The sequence below is a fragment of the Polypterus senegalus genome, chromosome 5 (assembly GCF_016835505.1).
Source record: "Polypterus senegalus isolate Bchr_013 chromosome 5, ASM1683550v1, whole genome shotgun sequence".
Lineage (NCBI taxonomy): Eukaryota > Metazoa > Chordata > Cladistia > Polypteriformes > Polypteridae > Polypterus > Polypterus senegalus.
The window spans coordinates 107,016,081-107,026,299 of NC_053158.1; the positions used below are offsets into that span (position 1 = coordinate 107,016,081).

A 10,219-nucleotide genomic window follows, 5' to 3' on the forward strand; every position below is an offset into this window, starting at 1 on the left:
CCCCCTGAATATAGTGTGTCCTGGCTGGGTAAGGACGCCAAGCGCCTGTCACTATACATATATATATATATATATATATAAATATATTGTGAACGGGACCCGGACACAGACAGACGGACATCGTTTCTTCGACCACACACACGTTTATTTACAAATATGTACAAGTATTTTTAGTGCACGAACCCAGTGCCTCCAGCACCGATCCCCCACAGTCCGGGCCTTTCACAATCCCTTTAAGGCCGCATCCAGTCCTCTCTCCAGCTCCGTCCTTCTTCCACCCGAATTCCGCTCTCGAATGCAGGGAGGCGGCCCCTTTTATCACAACCCAGATGGGCTCCAGCTGCTTCCCGGCATTCCTCCACGGACACACCCCAGTGTGGCTGCGCACCCGAAAGACCTCCGGGTGTCCCCTGTCTTCTTCCCCCCAGCACTTCCTGGTGTGGCAGAAGTGGTGGGCTCCAGGGTTCTTCAGACACTGGGGCACTGCCTGGTGGTGGCCATGGGCCCCTACAGGGTTGGGCTTCCAAGCTCTCTACCCGAGGCCACCAACAAAACCAGGGTGGTCGCCCCCTCGTGGTCGTGAGGAGGCACCAGCCCACCTCCGGTCCCCTCGGGCGTCCCAGCTGGGCTCCACCCCCAGCCGCCTGTGACAGTGCCCCACTGCCAGCAAAGACCTGTCCGTCGGAGCAATACATCCCGAGAGGGCAGCACGTCCCCAGAGTGGGTCCTACTCCGTACCCAGGGCCCACCACGGCACCCTGGGACGCACCACTTTGGCACCCCTTCCGAGGCCTTCTCACCCCTCTGGTCTGCACCGATCTCGCTTCTCCAGTCCCCACCAGCCGGGGCACCATCTGGTCACCAGTGAAGAATCCTCCCATGGAGCAGCCCGTTCCAGGAGGGCAGGTCCCCAGCGGGGCAGGTCCAACGGCTCGTCGGGGCCTCAGACCTGCGAATGAACAAAATGGAGGGCCAGAAGCGCTACCTGGACAACCGCACCAGGCATCCCTCCGACCTCCACACCTGCAGCGCTCCCCATCGGTAGCCCCCGACTTGCCTGTTCGGTGCCTCCACCATGGGTTCCACGTCCGTCCATTCTTTGTTGTCGGGACTGCTCTCGCAGGCGGCTCCTCCAACCGCCCAGGATTCTCCCTCTGCCTCTGCAGAGGACGAACCTTCACCGGATGTGCGCACCCAGTGCCACGTCCGTTCCTGTCAGAGGAACCAGCATACACCCCTCAGCTCCTCCTTCCTCTCTTGGACGACCTGACGTTCTGGGTCTGAGCACAACGAAATCCATGCAGACCAATGGGAGACAGCCACAGGCTTGGAGCGCAGGGCGCTAGGACCTGGGGCACTCATCAGCCCTTGTCCTGCCAGCCCCTGCGATCTCGCTCTCCTCACTCTGCGGGCAGCCTGCACCGCCGTGTACGCTGTTGGAGAATCGTGTACTTGTTGCCGGTCATTGTTATCACGCCCTTTTTTGGCGACTTCTCCCCTATGCTGTACGGGGAGGGCAACACTCACCTTCCCTGCTGTACTCCTCCGGCCAATGGCTCCAGTGTCGCACAGTTCCTCCGCAGCCTGCGGTGTCCCAGATGACGCAATCGCTGTCCCCCTCAGCTTCTCCAGCTCCACGGAGAGAGCACGTAGCACCTGTAATAAAGGTGACTCTGCAGGCTGAAGGGACTCCTCCGGCTCGCGCAGAGCCACCGGCGAGAACAGAGAGACAGACATTGGTGGGCTTACCTGTCCGTCAGCCGCACACGTCGTCTGCCTCCTGTGGACCACACAAGACACACCGGCCAATCCCGAGGCCACCAACAAAACCAGGGCGGTTGCCCCCTCGTGGTCGGGAGGAGGTACCAGCCCTCCTCCGGTCCCCTCGGGCGTCCCGGCTGGGCTCTACCCCAGCCTGTGACAATATATATATATACTGTATATATATATATATATATATATATATATATATATATATATATATATATATATATATATATATATATATATATATATATATATATATATTGTGAACGATAGGCGCCTCGCTCCCTTGAACCCCTGTCCACGACTCCAGACACCAGGTAAAAGTCCTCAAGTTGACTTTATTTTTCTCCCACAGTGCACAAAGCACACTCTTCTCCACAATACTCATATAATTACAATACTACACAATAATAAACAATAAATCAATCCTCCAGCTCCCAGACACATTGCCACCCTTCCACCCAGCTCAGCTCGTTGTCTGGGAGTTCCCATAGTCCTTTTATAATCCCTGACCCAGAAGTGTTTCTGCCCAATAGTCCACAAGTCCTTTTTCCTTCCGGGTCAGGGTAAATAGTCCCTTTCTTCAACCCGGAAGTCCATCGCTCTTCCTGTGACGAACCTCCGGGTCACAGGGCACAAAGAAGCCCTCGGTCCTCCCTGCAGCTCCCTCCTGTGGCCCCCACGGCATCCAGCAGGGCTTTGCATAAAAACTCCAATGTCCATGATGCCCTGCTGGTCTTCTGGGGACCTCCACGCTGCAAGGAGGGCTCCACCTGGCAGCTTGGGGGTATTGGCTGGGATAAATGGCCGCCATCCATTACAATATATATATATATATATATATATATATATATATATATATACAGTATACACAGGTTGAGTCAAAATTATGTTAACACTAATGGATTATACATATCTTAGCAAAACTTTTCCAGGTTGTTGGGTAAGTCATGTTGGACCATTACCATGGCCTCCACACTCCCCCTGATTTGACACCCTGTGATTTCTGGTTAGGGGTATGGTGAAGAAGCACGTGTACTGTATTGCAGGAAAGTTCATGATAGCAATGACCTGAAGGACAAAATACGGACTGTGGTATCTATTCCCCGCAAAATGTCTGTGCAGGCTTTAAATGGTACTGTTGCTCATCATTTTTTGTGTGTTGAACATGACGGCAAACAGGTTAAGAAATTCCTGTAAATCAGGGGTGCCCAATGCGTCGATCGCGATCGACCGGTAGATCGCAAAGGTAGAGCAGGTAGATCACGTTGCATTCAAAAAGATTTTTTTTCTAAACGTTAGTCTATCATATATCCTCCCTGTGGCATTTGCCACTTGATTGACATACAGGGCGGCCAGTCTGAGATCTCTCTTCTTCTAATACACTGGTCATCCCGCACGCACGATCAAATGTGCGAGCTACTGCAAAACTCCGGCTGTGATCTAGTTAGCCTTCCAATTTATATCGACTAAAGAAGGGATTTAAAAAAAAAATGTTTTGGGGATGGTATGGGCTGGATGTGGAAATGGAAGAGGATTTTTTTCTCTCACAATGTCACAATCGAAGTGCGTTTGTCTGATCTGTCAATCTATCATTGCTATTCCAAAGAAGGAAAATGTGGAAAGGCACTTTTAAACTGTTCATAAAAACTACGGCACTGACTTCCTTAATGGATCAATATTTAAATGTGGTTTTTAAATTGCAATAGCAAAAAAAGAAAATAATTGAATTTGTTTGCAAGGTAGACAAGTGACTCGTCCAGGTTTGGATCATGTCCCGTCCCATCAAACTGACATTTATTGTTAGTACGCATGTGCTGCCGTTGGGTGTGCGCATTTGAGAGAATAAGAAAATAATTACGCACCGGTGTCCTGTCTTTTGATTTAATTTGACAGTCTTAAGCTGGTGCATGGTGGAGGACTGAGCAAACTTAAACAAATGATGATTGATTTGTGAAATAGTAATGGGTTTGGGATTTTAAAAGGACTTCTTCTGTTTATAACAAATATTTTCTTCACCTGTCAGTATCCTGCTATGTAGCCTGCTATACATTAAGGATTTCTGTTTTTGCCCACAAGGTATGAAGATTTTCAAAGTTCATATAACAATTTTCATAAGCAAAGAAACCTTCCCACCTTGAAATTGTTCTTTGTCAAGCAATGGCTCTACGTGGCTCTACATGGAACCATACAGCACAGAAGAGTGTCAATGCAGAACCGTTACTGTTAGGATCGTAGATGGGTATGAGACATAAGAAACAAAATGAGAAAGCAGTCATTAAATGTAAACGTCTTGCATTATGGCTGCAGGCTTTAGTAATATGCATGTGTAACTGATCTCGTGGTTAGTGGCTGATGTGTTTCTGTAAGTGAACCATTTATTTGTATTTATTTATTTTTTTAATAAGCCTGCCTGTCTCTTTATCTCTTATGAGTACCAGCATGTTTGTTAACCTCGCTCCCCTTTGTAATATCTTTTTCTCTTGATTATTCTTTTGCACTTTTGTCATTTTATGGGCTGCTGAACAGATCAGATAGAAATGCCTGCTAACTCTTAATCTTTTTATTTTTTATTTTCCACCTGCTCTCCAGAAATTAACTCTTAACATCCATATACGCACGTTTAAAGGTCACTTTACCACCAGAGGTGTAGGTACAGCAAAGGAGGCAATTGTCTGGGGCTTCAACAGCATCCATTTACATAGGTACTTTTGTGCAGAGACTATCCTGAAGTACAGCATTGACACACTTCAACAACAGAGTCAGAAACCATCCTTGGGGGAGCACATTTACTTTTAATTAAGTGTTTGCAATGAATATTACTTTATCAGGAAAGTTAAATGTTTTTTAGTGCCATTGTCATTAATCATGAATGGGATTTACATGTCTGTAAGCTAAAGGAAGAAAAAAACAAGAACAGGAGTATAGGACAGTGGTAAGTAGTAGAGCATCTGTAATGCTGATTCAATTAAGTATGCCTACTGTATGTAGGGCATCATACAAATTCTGAACAGAGTGTTTTACAGCAGTAGAGGAGAATAAGGCAATAACTTTTCTAGAGAGAAAAAGTAATCAAATTCATCAATAAAACGAAAATCACAGTTAGAATGAAAGCAAACATCCAACTAGCAGAAGAAAACTAATAGCCTCAAAGTCGTTGAAAACATGATTGTGAATTTTGTGGGCAATCAAAATGCACTGAATCAACTAAAACCTCCTCAACAATGATGAACTCAGTGCTAAACATAAAATTCATTATGTTCTCGGCTTGTTAAAGGTATGTTTATATATTGTGTCAGAGCTGGTTCTATGATTTTTGCTGCCCTAGGTGAAGTTGTAAATGGCGCTCTGCCACCCCCTTTGCTTCCAGAGGAGTCATCACTGCCAGAAACACTGAAACTTGGAGACGAGACTGTGGCCAACAAAGTACTTAGGACCTCGAATTCACAATTTGAAAATGTCAAGTTAAAGCAACGTCTGTTTACAAAACTGTATCAGGATAATGTGCTTTTGAGGGATGCCATTTCAAATAAATGCAAATCAGGACAATTTTGTTGCTAAAACTGTAGTGTCTCTAGTTATCTATTTAAACTACCAGCTAAATGTGTGCCTTTTCATGATGATGATGATATATATATATATATATATATATATATATATATATATATATATATATATATATATATATATATATATATATATATATATATATATATATATGTGTGTGTATGTGTGTGTGTGTGTATGAGGGATGTTCAAAAAGTTTCCGCACTTTCATATTCTCGTGAGGGCGGGAGGAGTAGTAATTAGGCATTAAAAAGTTGGTACGACGCTGGGAAAATTGCATCGCAAACAAAGGTAACTATGTAGGAAAGTGATGTCATTTGTTTTTGGAATTCTTAATAAATAAAGTTAACAAAAGTGCAAAAACGTTTTGAACGTCCCTCGTATATATATATACTGCTCAAAAGAATTAAAGGAACACTTTTTAATCAGAGTATAGCATAAAGTCAATGAAACTTATGGGATATTAATCTGGTCAGTAAGTAGCAGAGGGGGTTGTTAATCAGTTTCAGCTGCTGTGGTGTTAATGAAATTAACAACAGATGCACTAGAGGGGCAACAATGAGATGACCCCCAAACCAGGAATGGTTTAACAGGTGGAGGCCACTGACATTTTTCCCTCCTCATCTTTTCTGACTGTTTCTTCACTAGTTTTGCATTTGGCTACAGTCAGTGTCACTACTGGTAGCATGAGGCGATACCTGGACCCTACAGAGGTTGCACAGGTAGTCCAACTTCTCCAGGATGGCACATCAATACGTGTCATTGCCAGAACGTTTGCTGTGTCTCCTGCACAGTCTCAAGGGCATGGAGGAGATTCTAGGAGACAAGCAGTTACTCTAGGAGAGCTGGAGAGGGCCATAGAAGGTCAATAACCCATCAGCAGGACCAGTATCTGCTCCTTTGGGCAAGGAGGAACAGGATGAGCACTGCCAGAGCCCTACAAAATGACCTCCAGCAGGCCACTGGTGTGAATGCCTCTGACCAAACAATCAGAAACAGACTTCATGAGGGTTGCCTGAGGGCCCAAATGTCTACTGCGCCCTGTGCTCACTGCACAGCACCGGGGAGCTCAACTGGCATTTGCCATAGAATACCAGAATTGGCAGGTCCACCACTGGCGTCCTGTGCTTTTCACAGATGAGAGCAGGTTCACCCTGAGTATGTGAAAGACGTGAAAGGGTCAGGAGAAGCCGTGGAGAATATTATGCTGCCTGTAACATCGTTTAGCATGACTGGTTTGGTGGTGGGTCAGTGATGATCTTGGAGGCATATCCATGGAGCGACTCACAGTCCTCTACAGGCTAGACAACGGCATCTTGACTGCCATTAGGTATCAGGATGAAATCCTTGGACCCATTGTCAGACCCTACGCTGGTGCAGTAGGTCCTGGTTTCCTCCTAATGCACGACAATGCCCGGCCTCATGTGGCAAGAGTATGCAGGCAGTACCTGGAGGATGAAGGAATTGAAACAATTGAATGGCCTTCACGATCCCCTGACTTAAACCCAATAGAACATCTGTGGGACATTATGTTTCGGTCCATTAGGCGCCGCCAGGTTGCTCCTCAGACTGTACAACAGCTCAGGGATGCCCTCATACAGATCTGGGAGGAAATGCCACAAGACACCATCAGTCGTCTTATTAGGAGCGTGCCCCGACGTTGTCAAGCATGCATACAAGCTCGTGGGGGCCACACAAGATACTGAAAAGCATTTTGAGTAGCAGAAATTAAGTTTTTGAAAAAATGGACTAGCCTGCCACATCTTCATTTCACTCTGATTTTAGGGTGTCTACACAATTGAGCCCTCTGTAGGCAGAAAACTTATTTCCATTAAAAGACTTGGCATCCTTTTGTTCCTAAGACATTGCCCTGTCGTTATTTGTATAGATATCCAACTTCATATTGAGATCTGATGTATCTAATGTGTTTCTTTAAAGTGTTCCTTTAATTTTTGTGAGCAGTATATACAGTATATGCCATTTTGATCGTTTAATTTTATTTCGCCATTTCTGTATCTTCTATACTGCAGTTTGAGGATTATTATTATTATTGGCATCATCATCATTGTTATTGATGTCCGTGTATGCTGGACTGCGTAGACGTTAAGACCGAATATCGCTAGTATGCGAAAATAATATAAAACAATACAATCGGACATTCGCTTTGAGTTCGAATGTTCGTAGGTCTGTATCGTTTAAAAACATGTCGCGTCGCGCAAAGCCGTTTCTGTGCAACAGATTGTGCTGTGAATAGTTCGGACAGTACAGAGTGTGTGCCGATCCGGTTCGGACAAATTTTTATGAACAAAATAAAGATAGGAATCGCTACATGCAATACCGCATTATGACCACAAAACTAGGCGCTTGCCAAGACCGCCGATACCTAGAAATGCTTTTGTTGTTGTGGTGTGTGTCCTACAGAACGTACAGATTTGGTTTTCTGAACGGCAATACAGACACATTCCCCTGCTGGAAATCCGTAGTTCACTTAGAGATACGTGTTTATGGGAGGATTGCGTTAGCAACTCATATGGAGTCCCTTGAGTGACATTAGTAAACAAATAAGATGGGGAAAAATCATTTTATTTGTTTACTGATTTATTTTGATAGGAGGAATTTTGGGAGAAGAAACCTAAATTTTATGAGAGTAAAAGTTGTGCGTTTCAAGCAGGGCTGGGTCGCAATCGCAGTCTCAGTCATTCTCAGCAGATGCTGAGTTTCAGTCTACTTGTCAATTGATTGCCGTTATGAGAATAACTGAGACTGTTAATGCTGCACTGCGTCTCATCCTGACTCTATAATTGTTGCATCTGGTGTGAGAAGTTTTTGATCTTTAGAGCAGATTCAATCTTACTACGTTCAGCCCTATCGTTCAGCCCTATCTCTAATTTAAAAGGAGACAAACTGCAGCTGCCTTTGCTGTAGCCAAAGCTTGCAAACAGAAAATGTGAAAGTTGAACAGAACACTGCTCATATATACCTTTACGAGAAATTTTAGTTTTTAATTTCTATTATGTGCCCTTCTTTGTTTATTTTTAAATACTATATAATGGTGCACTTTATTCTGTTATTATCGTTCTTCTATTTTCTGTATAAATATTTTATTCATGGTGCTGTGTTATTTCTGTAATCTATTCTTCATAAAATTAAAATAAATGATTTGTCTTCATTAAATTCTTTCTATTGATCTTATTTTGTAAGACATCCAGAGTTCCCAGACTCGGCACTATTTTATACTAGCCATGTTTTTGTGTTAATTTGAAGTTACTTCCACAGCTCATTAGAGCCATCTACTTATTTTCGGCAGAATTACAATCTTACAAATGTATACAGGTAGGCTACTGTACTTTTATGTGTGTCGTTATAATTGATCACTAAGTTGAAAAACAAGTATTTCGCCTCTTGTTTGCACGTGCTTATGTCCCAATAATGACAGAACGTAAAACGTGCCCCCTGTTGTCAGATGAATTGTCTTACACTACACGGCAAGTCATGTCAGCAAACAGAAAGCGAGTGTCTTACTTTCTCACATCTCTGCAGCAGTAAGGAGACTCTGCACAGGAGTCTCTGCACGGTGTCGAACGCAAGTGAAAATGAAAGTGGCGCAACATGGCTTAACCCTTTGGAATGCGGGAGGAACATCATAGTTTGCCTTGTTCTGTAGATACGAGGGTACCTATTTTGTCGGTGAATTTCACTAGTATGCCCGCGCTCAGCCACGCTGGTGTGCCCTTTGTCGCAAACTTGTAGATCGTTCTGTCGTGATCTGTAGATATGACAGTGTGTCAAGTTCAGAATGTATACCTGTAGTCCACCGGACAAAACTCCACTGCAACCGCGACCTGGTATATTTCTACATCGAATTATCCATCAGTGTTAGTAACACAGATCAAAGTATAATTTCTGAAACGCTGTACCATCTTACCAACATTCCAATAAGCAGCTAATGCCAGACTCGCCTTCTTTTATTGCAAGTCGGTGTCGCTCGTTTAAACCGTTGAGATATTCGCTGCCCGGATGATGGTTCAAGAGCTGTGTCCACTGTCACGTACTGCCTCGGTACTTCCTTAACTCAGCCTGGCGAAGCCCTCGCCATTACGTCCGGCATCTTTAACTCATTCTGCCCCATCGGTGTCAGCACACAAAACGGTGAAGGACGAAAGCATCAGGTGTCGAACGATAAATGCGCATCATTCCGCGATCCTAATGCGAAGTTATTAAAAGTTGAATTTACCTGCTACAAGTCGAAACGATTACCTCCGTGTCTTCCTCAGTCTCTATTTGAAAAAATATGTTACAAGTCTCGAACTTGCGTATTATAGCACCTTCCACTGGCACCATATTAATTTTTTATTGTTAAATATAAGTTTCAAAATTTTGTTTTCACTTTTAAAATAATAAAGGTAAATAATAAAAAGGATCGTTCATTCATCCAACAACACGATATACTGTATATTTAAATTTTCATACGGAAACCTATAGCTCGTAGATTTCGATTTTAATTATCATTGAGTTCCTTGAATATATATACTGTATGGATGCATCCTTATAATACTGAGCATCTAATATGGAAAAAATGGAAGCAGCTGTCCAAGGTAGCGACTGGTGTGGCTGCGATCAGAAAGTCCACCGGAGGGTCACCCGGCAGTCTCCCAGGCCCACGGCGGATTTACGGACACATTACCTTCTTTCTCTTCGTCCGACGAGCTCTCTGAATGATGTACGTGCCGGACGAGCCGCGGTTTATGGTGCACTTTTATATCGTGTGCACCAGTGAAATATGAATAAGAAGGTGTCACTCAACGCGACACATCAGCCAATGCACGAGCAAAGCCACCAGGAAATAAAAACCACAGGTGCCAGGTGAACGGTGTGGAGCTGGAAA

At 44.3% G+C, this 10,219-nt stretch overlaps 1 protein-coding gene across 1 annotated transcript in view; it reads right to left on the minus strand.

Annotated features, from left to right (window-relative positions):
- LOC120529420 overlaps positions 1–10,157 on the minus strand; it is a 67,019-nt gene extending 56,862 nt beyond the window's left edge. The window contains exon 1 of the mRNA XM_039753202.1: positions 10,019–10,157. The gene's annotated coding sequence lies outside the window, so the exon portion shown is untranslated. The remainder of the gene's footprint in view (positions 1–10,018) is intronic.
- Positions 10,158–10,219: the final 62 nt, after the last annotated feature.